General features: G+C 39.0%; 1 long non-coding RNA gene across 1 annotated transcript; it reads left to right on the top strand.

The window, feature by feature from the left end:
* The first annotated feature begins 232 nt into the window (after nt 1-232).
* Nucleotides 233-6,079, top strand: LOC119798422. The gene is made up of 3 exons (XR_005282718.1): nt 233-1,253; nt 4,203-4,309; nt 5,326-6,079. It is a non-coding gene; the product is annotated as an uncharacterized LOC119798422 (long non-coding RNA).
* Nucleotides 6,080-12,277: the final 6,198 nt, after the last annotated feature.

The raw sequence follows: 12,277 nt of genomic DNA, 5'->3' as shown, positions 1-12,277 counted from the left end.
TGTGGCTGGTTATATACTTATTATGAGCTTGCATTAATGTTTTAATGTCGCATTATTATCGCTGGTTATTATGCATAGTGTTCTGAATCTGCTGGGGAGCACATCGGCAGGTAAACACGTTATCTTGGGTCTGTTTATACACTTATCTCCGAGCTGCTGGTGTTGTGACTCCCCTCACGTTCAGAGGCTGTCAGCACGTCGGCAGCAGGAAGCTCAGAGGGCAGATGACAGGTGGAAGAGCAGAACGTCTGCGCTGGAATGAAAATGGTTCAGCCTGGACAGCATGGCGACAAAACGTTTCAAGAGGCAGGATGGTTCAGAGGGCCCAGGCACGAGATGCTGTCCAGATGCCTCTCCTCCACCTCAACTGAAGTGCTCATTCCATGAGTCAGCGTGTCGATCTCTGGCTGGGAGCTGGAGAGAGAGGCGGCTGTTTTTCTCAGAGCTCTGCTCCCGGGGCTGCTGCCATTTTTTTTTTTTTTTTTGCCAGACAATGGCAGATGGGAATGCTTGGATATTAGTGGAGGCCTTCTACGTGCTTGGACATGCCATACAAAGTTCAACAGTGTCACGCACCGTCTCTGACTGCTGCCATGTATCACTTGCGAATGTGTTTTCTCACTGAGCCTCTTAGGTAACTTGTATGCTGTAAAAACTTGTAGCAGCATGCTTCTCTGTTTGCCTTCTCAAAGATCCCCAGAATTTGTTCCAATAAAACATCATTACTCTGATTAATATTGTCATTACAAATTGCTTATAGTGTTTGGAGAGCAAACCTTTAAATCCAGACACAGTTTTGAGACAGGGCCATTTGCTCTGAGGTTAAACCCCACGCACCTGCTTCCTTATTACCATATGAAGCAACAACAGGCTCATTTTAAGGTCCAACATAAATTAACTTGCGTCCTTTTGAATAGGGGGAAGCCTATCTGGTTTCTATGGGACGACCTTTCACTGCTACTAATGCGTTTTCCTCCTGCTAGCAGGCCGTGATGTTGAGGAAAGAGACGTTTCACACAAACTGCAGAAACTGGCCGCTGCTTCACTCCTTCTTAATCCACACGCTTCAGTCTTGACACTTTTACGGGTGGACAGTCAGCGGAGAGGAGAAGTCGCACTGCTGTGAACCACAACAATCCCCTTAGTTACAGTAGCTGAGAATCTGGCAGCGGCGGAAACACACAGATGTGGAAGATCAGATTTCAGATGACTGCTGATACTCCAGTGACTCCAACAAGCCTCTGCAACAGCAGGTATGCCCTACACTTTCTACGGGTGATCAACTTTTTGATGACACATGAGGAGATTTCATCAAATCTTTTCAGCTCCTCTTTGGAGCAGGATCCTCACACGAAAGAGGCGGACAGCTGAAATGTTAAAAATACCCAACACGTCTGCTCCGGCTGTGTGTTTTTCTCCACCTACACGGCGCGCCAAGCACTAAAATCTAGTCACCACAAGTGGATTGACCTTGCTTTGTAACCAGATATGTAGTTGTACTTTGGAATTCACAAACTTTCATCTGTGCAGTCAAAACCTTTCATCGCAAATGGCTTGGTGTCTTGATCTGCTGTCAGTTATCTGCCCTGGAAAGTAAACACGAAACAAAAAAGGCCCGCGCTTTAAGAACTATAGAGCAACAAAGACATTTTAATTATGAGAAGCTGGCGTCTGTTCAACATGTTTAGTGTTTCACAGCTTGTGGGAATGTGAACAAAGTCATTAAAGTCTAAACTAAGCCAACTATGACATTAACTTTTCATTCCATGTAGAAAAACAAACAACAATAAAAATAAATGTATCGACTGGAACTATAGGAGCTACTACTGTTTTTAAACTTAAAATGTTTGTTTATACAGTTTTTTCATAACCATCCTGCATCTACATGTCTGATGCTCTTAAAAATGGAATGTAAAGTTGGTTAATAAGAGGAATTGAGGTTGCATATTTTCACGGCAATGAGTGGACAGTAATTATTACGGAACAACTAAAAAAGTTTTACCAGATCAAATCTGAAAATGCACCATAGAAACCTCCTTAGCAACCAAATGCTTTGTCTGCATCCACGTAACCAGTGACATCACACCTGGTGTTTTTAGTTCTCGTCTGGCAGGAGCTAAAAAAATTATGTTTTGGTTTTGAACGACACATTTTTACTGTTATCTGCAATGACACAGAAATGTGAAGCGATCCATTACTCCTAAGGCGGTAGTGGGTGTTTAAATTGGTCATTGAGGAGTGTAAGTACTCATTCTTCTCCCATGATGGTACCCGGTGCTTGACTTCTTCCTGTTTCCTCTAAAAGTTTTTTAGTACCTGCAGCAGTTACCATTTTCCAGAGCTGTCTGTTTTCTGTGATTGCAGCATTTTACTTTTGCAGCATTTTATCATTTGCATTATTTTTTTTGTTAACGTTTTGGAGTTTGCCTCATTCATGTGTTTGCAGAATGTTTGACAGTTTGTGGCACATTCAGCTGTTTGCTTTCTGTTTGCACCTGTCAGCCAATGTAGCCAAGCCCATAAGAAAAGATGTATGGAGGAAAACGCATGTCACATTTTTTCTTTGTTTTTTTTTATTTTACATTTATTTCACAAAAATGGTCCACTTTGTATTACTCAATCCCGTAAAATCCCACATGTAGAGGTACAGACCTCAAAAACACTAACTGCTTCTGAAAGCTGATCGTTGCTACAAACATCTGCAGTGAGGACACATGCCTGTCTTTAAACTGGATCTAATCTCAAATTGTTGTCTAGATAATAAATCCTGAATAATTGACTGTTGTCATGATGACAAGATCTGTCACAGACAGAGCTTCCTATCCACACTTAGGTCAATAGATGACATACATTATGATTTTCCCATGTTGAGGCACACACAAACACACAAAAAGAGCAGTTATTCTATGTATCCTTTGTTGTATAAGGACATATCTGCAAATCTAAATTTGGGTGAAGTTACATCAAAGTAAACCCCTATATATTAACACATTTGGGAGTTCAATCTCCAAAGCAATTGGCACCAAGTTTGGATGGTTGACACTGACACTACATGAGGAGGCTGGAGCTCATAGTTCCTGTTCACACAGCTCTGTTGGTCTTTTAAGCAAACCTAAGCATGTTACATAAAGAGAAGCACAAACAGACTGTAGGAATTACTCACAATTAAAGAATATTAATAAAGTAACCTAACAAAAATATATGTCTAAAGTAGATTCTTTGTTAGATTTACAGTACATACCTCCCACCCTCTACAGTTTGGTAACTCACTGTTGGATCTGGACTAAACAGTTTATTTATTTGAAAACGTACCATTAAAGGTATTGTGGAGGATTTTCTAAAAGACCTGCCCTCTCCACAAAAAAATGTACAAGCCCAAGTCCCCTTGTGCAAGCCCTGTTTAAAATGTGCTGTTCTCATAGCTCATACAAGCTCACTGTGTTTACATACAGCGGGGACTATATAGTGGACTTTATAGCAAACACAGCTAACTTTCCGTTCGGACAGATGATCGCTGCTTTTGGCTCCCCGTTGGTCACGTAACTCCTCCTCCACCACGCGGTGGTTTTGCCATCTTTGTTATTAGTCAAATATAGCTAGAAAAAGATAGCTAACAGGGCAAGTAAGTAGAACGGCCTTACCTAAACATCTCACCAGGATGATTGGCAATTAAGAGGTCCACTTATTTAGATGATCCACCTAGAAATAAAAGTTAATCCTCTATAACTTTAACATCCCTCCTTTTGCATTTACAGATGTCGACTCTTTTGCCAAGCAGACAGAAACCAAGGAGAGGATTAAGCATTCATGTCTGTATTTTGTATCCTTTGCTCTGGGTAGCCCTTAAAGCTGGTCACTTATCTTGCAGGGTCCTATTAAAATAGTCTTTACTGTCTCATACAGACATATATTAGATAGTAAGTAAGTCCAATCTATGGGATAAAACCTATGTCAATTGTTCAAACTGATTTCTGCAGTGTATGATGCCAATTTGGACTGCAGCAAACACTCACTGAGCTGCTGAACGAGTCCTTCTCCTTCTTGTTGCCGTAAAACTGCAATCATTTCTTCATTAGCCTTTTATTTGTTTCTAACCGTTCCACTTCAGGGGTAACACACAGTTTATTTGGGTACTCTTAATTACAAAAGGGAGATTGTGTGCCCTCTTCACTAAAATGAATGTGTCTCTCTGCCTCCCAAAGGGCAGCGTGGCTTAGAGTTGGACTGTATCTGATTACATTTTCCAGGATTGATTACGGTTTTGAAGCGCTGACCAGGCCGACCCGGACCTTATCTTGCTTGAATTGAGGTAAGAAGTCTTTGACCTGTGTCTGTCACATTTCAGGTGCGGAGGATTAAGAGGAGAGATGCTTTTATTTCCTATTTGTTAGTTGTTGTTTTTTCTTTCAAAGAAGAAGCCTGAGGGCTGTGAACTCACTCACAATAAATTGCATTGCAGCGCTGTTTCTCTCTCCAGATAGCCATTCAGGAGGTATAGCTACCTTCAGGAGCTTTTCATTTTTCCTGTTATTAAACATAGTGAAAAGCTTGGCTTCCACAAGTTGGTTCAGAAATCCAAGTTGACGACAGCAGAAAAGAAGCTGGAAGTCGAGGCGGATATGCTCAATGCTACCATATGCAGGCAAAATGAAGAAATGATAACAATAAGCTACCAACCAACCAGTAAAATAATGGCAGTAATTTACCAATGATAAAATTTTCTTTAGTGTCAGTCATTTATTTTATTTGAATTTGGAGAAAATCTCCAGAGGAGCATTGTTTGCATCTCCAAGGGTTAAAAACAAAAGTAATGGATTGAATTCACTAATGTTGCTGTGTTTATCTTTATATTGTAGTGTAAATGTACAGTGAAAGAGGTACTATCTTAACCTTTTTCCACTTTCTGAACGTTTCCTTTTTTCATTGCCATAAACTTTAATGTATTTTTTAATGTTTGATGTAGTTATAGAGGTAAAAATTAGCTCCTTCACGTACACTTAAAGGAAAAAGGCTTTTTAATGATCCTATTCTATGCTGGATGTGTATTAGTCCGTTTAATACAAAAACCAGGTAGGTGTCATGATCTTGGCACCTTCAGGCTGGGTTTTCCTCCTTGTTGCTCTCATCTGCTTTGCTCAATATTTCTCATCAGATCCACCTGTTCCTGGTGCTATTTATGCCTTTTTATCCCAGCGTCTGGTGCCAGATTATTCTAGCTTCTAGCAAGACAAACTCTAGCGTTTCCTGTATTTAGTTCTGTCTGTTCCTGACCTGGCCATTTTGGCCACCCCTGTTCTGCTCTGTTTGCCTGTCCTGTCTTTCCAGGCTGTTACCTGGTTGTCGATCTTGGACCGGTCTTCTGACCACAGCTTGGATTTGCCCTCCTGGATCCTTTGGTTCATCTGTGGGCTCTAGCTGCTGCAAGACACTGTCCTCTTTTCTTCTCGATCTCTGGTTCCAGGTTGGTAACAAGCAACAGATTTCCGCTCCTCTGGACATCACTCATACTTCGGGGCTAGGACTGAACTTTGCCAGGTTGGTGGCTATCATGCTCATTGTTGTTCCTCGTTTGAGTTTTGAAGTCACTGACCTGAGCCTCTATTCCTGCAGAGAATCCTGTGAGCCCGCTGCAGCTGACAATCAGCTGCACAGCGTTAATTTAATAAACGCTTTGATCTTTCCCACTGTCTGTCTCGCCTTGAATATTGGTTCCAAAGTCCTGAGTACATTACAGTAGGATGTTGAAATAATGATTTCAGTCATGTACACATCTGGCCTTTTAACAATTGACAAGTGACAATTGGGATTTAATGGAAGACTTGAGCTTGATTTGAATATCTCAAATCGGTAAGGACATTTAAGCCATGGCTGAAGTGCATCAGCTGTCACCATAATGAATGCTATCTGAACAGTGCTGGCAGTAAAGAGGGAGCAAGGATGAGGAAGCAGGATTCTTCCTAATGCCAGTTCAGTTAACATAGGGACCTTCAGATGTTCCTAGCTGCTGTTAGGACCTAGAAGGTTGCCTATATGACAGGATATAGAGGCACAGCCCACTTCATGGGGTTTACCAAAATACAATTTCTTAAGGTTTATTCTGTGTGACACATGGTAATGTACACACCTTCATATGTTTCAGGTTTTGTAGTGGAGGGCTTCAGCCGTTCATTAAAATGGTATAACTTTTATTTATTTTTCAGAAGGCTGCAGTACAAATGTGACCATCATAATTCATGTGTTTGTTCATCATATAATGATGTCTGTATACACTAAAGGCTTTCTGGATTTAGCACAGCAGTCTGAAGTTCTTTTCCTGTTTTAACTAGTGTTCTTACTGTTGACCCCACGAAACATCAAAGGATAGGACCTAAGAACAGGGGCTAGGAGTTACAATTTGATGTTTTTTTTTAATTAATCAAGTCCATTAAAGGGGCAGACACGTTGCCACAGATCCCACCTGCCGGAAAAGTAGATGAGTGTCCCATTTCCCTCAGGAAAAGTATTCAGGAACATTGCATTCTAAACAAATAGAAAAAAAAACCTTTCCCATAAAACCTTTCCCATTGCTGTGAAAGCAATCACCCCCCTGTAGACACTTGGTGATCTAAACTGCTCAAAAAAAGAGAGGGAAGACTCAAGGAACACATCCTAGATCTGAATAAATGAAATATTCTCATTGGATATTGTGTTCAGCAGAGATGGGAAGTAACGAAGTACAAATACTTTGTTACTGTACTCAAGTAGATTTTTCTGATATTTTTACTTTACTTTACTTTACTTTGCTACTTATTTTTATGGCGACTTTTTACTTCTACTCCTTACATTTTTACACAAATATCTGTACTTTCTACTCCTTACATTTTGAAAACTTGGCTCGTTACTTTAATTTTGAATCATTTCAATGGAGTTACCGTTATTATTTTTCACGTCATCAATACCAAATTCAGTCTAATTGGATGGGAATCTACATTGCATTTGACGCACCACTACAAGATAAATCGACAGATTCGGCGGTATTCATTTGCGGCAAATCATTGCAGCTTGGTGGCGGTGGCGTTAGCATAGTAGTATGGACGACGAGATGATTGAAAATGAACACAACGGAGATCTAGTCCTATTGGCAGACATCCATTTAAAATTTAGTCAACGGCATGAAAAAAGTGGTTTCTACTTTTACTTTTATACTTTAAGTAAATTTACAAGCCTGTACTTTGTTACTTTTACTTGAGTAAAGAAGTTTAATCAGTACTTCCACTTTTACCAGAGTATTTTTTAACACAAGTATTTGTACTTTTACTCAAGTACGGAAAGTGAGTACTTTTGCCATCTCTGGTGTTCAGTACAATGTTTCATAGCTGAAAACAAAATCACTAAAAAATCACTAATGCAAATTAAACAAATTCTTCAATGGAAGCCTGGACTTGGAGTTAGACACAAAATTAGTGGAAAAAGAAACTACAGTCTCATCCAAATTTGATGTAATGTCCTCCAAACAAGTAAAAATGAGGCTTAGTATTGTGTGTGGTCTCCATGTGCCTTCATCTTCTCCCTAAAATGCCTTGATATGCTCCTGATGAGGTGGCAGAAGGTCTCCTAAGGAATCTCCTCCCAGACCTGGACTAAAGCTTCCACCAACTGGAGAGTCTGTGATTACGCTGGGGGATGGATTGTGACATGATGTCCAGATGTGGTCGGTTGGATTCAGGTCTGGAGAACGGACAGGCCAGTCCACACTTTCAATGCCTTAATCTTGCAAGAACACACCCAGCCGCATTAGCAGGAACCCAGTGAAAACAGCACGAGCATATGGGCTCAAAAGGGGTCTGAGGAACAGATTGCTCTCCATGGTATCTCCAGAGTCTATCACATCTGTCACATGTCCTCAGTGTGAAACTGCTTTAATCTGCGAGGAGCAAAAGGTGCCAGTGGCAAATTGTTCAATCATGGTGTTCTCTGGCAAATGCCAAGCATGGTGTACAGTGTTGGACAGTGCACAACTCCATTTGTGGACACCGGGCTCTGGTAGTGCTCCTCTTTTTCCTCCTTGCACAAAGGCAGAGGTAGTGTTCCTTCTGCTGGGTTGTTGCCCTCCGATGGCCTCCTCCACGTCTCCTGATGTACTGGCCTGTCTTCTGGTGGCATCTCCAGTCTCTGGACAATACACTGACAGACACAGCAAATCTTCTTGCCACAGTTCACGTTGATGTGCCATCCTGGATGAATTGCACTACCTGAGTCACATGTGTGAGGGTAGATTCCCTCTCATTCTATCATGAGTGACCAAAAGTGACTAAAACACAGACTACCGTGTCCCTGTATCCTTTTTAAAGTCTGTTTTGGTCCCCTGGCCTTTTTTACAGTCCAAAAGCAATCCTATTTTGCAGCACACCAACACCTGGTGAGGATGACAAGGACCAAGCGGAAAATTGCAGCCATAGCTGAAGCCCCCTTCCCTTTAGACCGCCCACAAGCTCCTGATTGGCCCTACTTCTTTCTTCTGTGATTGGCTGTAGCTGCTTTCACTTTACAAACATTGATGCACCACTGAATCAGGTCTGTGTTAGGATGGTCACAGTGCTGCTAAACTCCTAAGCGCTACCATAATTAGAACTGTAGGGTCGCAGGTCTTTTTCTCTGCTTTCTGGTATGTTTCGAATTTTTGAGATATCTTAAACGGTCCAGAAATTAAAGTCTTGTAGAACAACATGGGTCTGCAGAAGATGACAGATGGTGTTCTTCTCATTGAGTCATGTAATTTAGAATGGTTGTAATATCTGATGTATTAACTGACATTAATCTTTTAATTGGTGTCATGTGTTTTTGTGTGTTTGTTTGTGTGGTTATTTGACTTGCACCCAGAGACTTCTTTAAAAGTCAAAGAGTAAATAAAATTTAATGAACTGTGTAACACTCCTCCTAAAACACCTTCACTGGCTCCATAAAGCAGCATATCCACTTTAAGATCCTCCAACGTATTATAAACTCTCAATAACCTTTTAAAATCTGTTTGTTGCACCCCAAATTGTACAGTTGTTCATGTCATATGTTGTCAGGAGAGGGATAGCAGAGATGCAAGAGAAAGTGGAGGAAACAAACACAGAAGAAATAATAGAAAGCATGTTGAACTTGTAAATAAGAGCTGTGTTTATTTAGTGACTTAGTTTCACAGTGTGGCTTTTGCACCGGGCTCCCCTCGTTCCAAATAGAGAATCCCCTTTCACTGCCTAAACCAGTTTTGCCTTAGTTATTGTTGTGTTTTCTTTATTTAAACATTGTTTCCATGATATTTTGTATCAGTATCATTTACCTGTTCTGTGTCAATAGCATGATGTGCAGCTTGGTCATGATGTGGGGCCAGGGCCGGCGATTGCTATAGGCGAGCTAGGCAATTGCCTAGGGCGACAAATGTGTTGGGGGCGCCCTCTATACTTAGCGTCGCCCTTAGGCTTACTTCCCATTAATCATAGAATTAGAAAAAAAAGCGAATTAAACCGGTTATGAAGCGTACGTCAGTTTGACTTAAGCTTACGTATATATAAATAGCAAAATATGAACAAATAAATATACCACCGTTTTTTTATTTATTTTTTCACATTCAAGAGAAAATCGGAAAAGATTCTGATCTCTTTTCAAGCGCCCTCCAACCCGGAAGTCGTGACGTCAATCACTGCAGCATGTCCACCAATATTTTGGAATGAAATTGTAAGCAAACAGATATTAAAAGTAAAACAAGTGAATTCTGACACTTAACTTTGCTCGCGACTCGAGGATGGCTGAACGGAAAAGACTCCCCTCTCCTCCTCCAGCTGCTGCCGCAGTCGGCCCGTCTTAATCATCCACTCAGAGTACCACTGGTAAGCGCACACAGACTTTGTAGCTTGTCCGGTCAGTTAAAAATATTAATTGTGAAATCCGTCTTGTAATCGGAAGCATACAAGCTAGTTAGCTTGAAAAGTAAATAAAGTTTCAGACGTGCTGCGTGATGATGTGTTCAGATTGGCTCAGTAAAATGACAATTAGGTTATCATGATGCGTTCAAGTGTAACGTAAAGAAAACGGGAAATTTTGTTTTTGGCGAAAAACATGAGTAATACAGTTGTATATTGCTCTATATATAATTAAACTACTGATGCCAACATTTATTAAAAATTACATTTAATTTAAAATACAATTATTTATTTGTTAAATATTTTCCTAATCACTAAAAACATGATGAAAAGTGACAGTAGACAATACATTAACCAACAATTGTGAAAATATATTCTAGTTAGTTTTATGTCATTTCCAAGTGGCCTATTACATTAGCCATGTTTATTGAAGGCTAGAAACGTTTTTGTTATGCTCACTTGTTAAGCAATAGAAGCAATACCAGTTCTGTTAATAAAATTTTGTTGCATCGTCTTTCCACCAAATAACAGAAAAGTATCGATAGTGGTATCGATAAAGACTCGGATCGATAAGGAGTATCGATAAAGGTATCGATATCAATAAATATTAACGATCCCCATCCCTAATGTTGACATTTTTTTCTCAGAATTATGTGCTATATTATTAGCTTGAGAATGGGTAGAAGATACTAATATAAATAAAATATTTTGTAGTGATTATCTGCATTGAGTGTTCAAAAGGGATGTACAAATAATCATCAAAATATAAGAAGTTATGGCTGTTCATCATAGAATATGTGAACAAAAAAAAAAACAACAACTTCAAACTTTTAATTTTGTAATGGTATTCATAAAAGCACTTTTGTTTGTAGAGGGTTAATCCTTTCTTTAATCACTAATCAATGTCAGAAATCAGGGTAAATATACCTGATATATTTTATTTAGAGGAAAATTTTGTTTATCTCATTTCTATTTATGTTCAAATGATTTAATTGAACTGGAAAAGAAAATTTAATTTAATGTTTATCAATTACTTTTTTATGTAGTCCTTGGTTGAAGAATTTCTTAAATTTATTATTTTTTATTGTTATTTGGTAATTTCTGAAATTGATTTATTTAATATTTGTTTAATGTGTGTTAAATTTGTTAATTGTCTGAAATAAATTCATTCAATGAATCAATCCAGTTTTTTAGTTATACTTTACCTAAGTGTCCTTACAGATGGTTAAAAGTGTTTTTGCACAGTCCTAACTTTGAGTGTGTAATAAATTATTTAAAATAAGAGGTACTGAAACCTATTCTGGTATTTGTCTATGCATCACTCCATGCTAAGTTACAGTTTTTTCTGAATGCTTAAACACAACCTTGATTCTTATAGCACAATTTCTAAAACTATTAATACTTATAGCAAATCCACTCACTGAACTCAATGAAGCACTAAACAGATGCTGAAAACAACATTCGTATTTAGCACGGCAAAAGTGAGCGGGGGGGCGCAAAACTCAATCTCGCCTAGGGCAACCAAAGGGCTAGAACCGGCCCTGTGTGGGGCGCTGGCACAGCTCTGGAACAATGACTACAGCTCTGCTTATTTTGCATTCAGGGAAAACTCCTGTGATTCTTCCTTTTTTTTTTTTTTTTTTTTTTTTTTTTTTTACAGTGAGCCAAAAGCAAAACATTTGGTCAGTTTGTGAAATAATGAAACAGAAGGGAAAAATACAGCACTGCCCTGCGTAAATCGAGACATCTGGTTATCCTACCATTAAAATAGCTTCATCTTTCTCTATGTGATTCTTTTTCCTCCTCATCATTTTTTATGTTTTTCAATCTCTTACTTTTTAAAAAGTTTCTGTATTCTATTTACACTCCTGGCCTAATGTACCAAAAAAAATGTCATTATGGGCCCATAATAACAATAAAGACTCTTGATTGTTAAAAGAAAAGGCTTAAGAAGTCTGGTATGTTTAAAAACCAAAAATTAAGTCAAAAAATGGGTCACAAGAAGCAAACATTTTTTGCAAGTTTATGAGAACAGGAAGGCCTCGAAAGAAAGATGGAGATTACATAATATTCCGAAATATCAGAAATCGCGATATCAGCTGAAAAAAGAATATTGGATCATATTGGCCTGCATCTAAAATCTACGTGTGTCAAGCTGAGAGCAAGAATCTGCTTCTTTTTAAAGTTCATGTACTGTAACACATTAGTTAATGATAAATGCTTTGGTTATTTTCATACCAACTGTTGTTGACTATTATTCTCTGTTTGAGTAATACCACTTAATCAAGCATTTTCTAACATTTCAAAGAGTAATAAAATTAAGCATGATTTGTGCTCATATTCTATATGCAAAGCTGCAATATCACTTTTGTAACGGAGATTAAAAAGTT

This window comes from Cyprinodon tularosa, unplaced genomic scaffold, assembly GCF_016077235.1.
Source record: "Cyprinodon tularosa strain WSP-4 unplaced genomic scaffold, ASM1607723v1 ctg117, whole genome shotgun sequence".
Lineage (NCBI taxonomy): Eukaryota > Metazoa > Chordata > Actinopteri > Cyprinodontiformes > Cyprinodontidae > Cyprinodon > Cyprinodon tularosa.
This window is presented reverse-complemented; position numbering and strand designations above follow the sequence as displayed.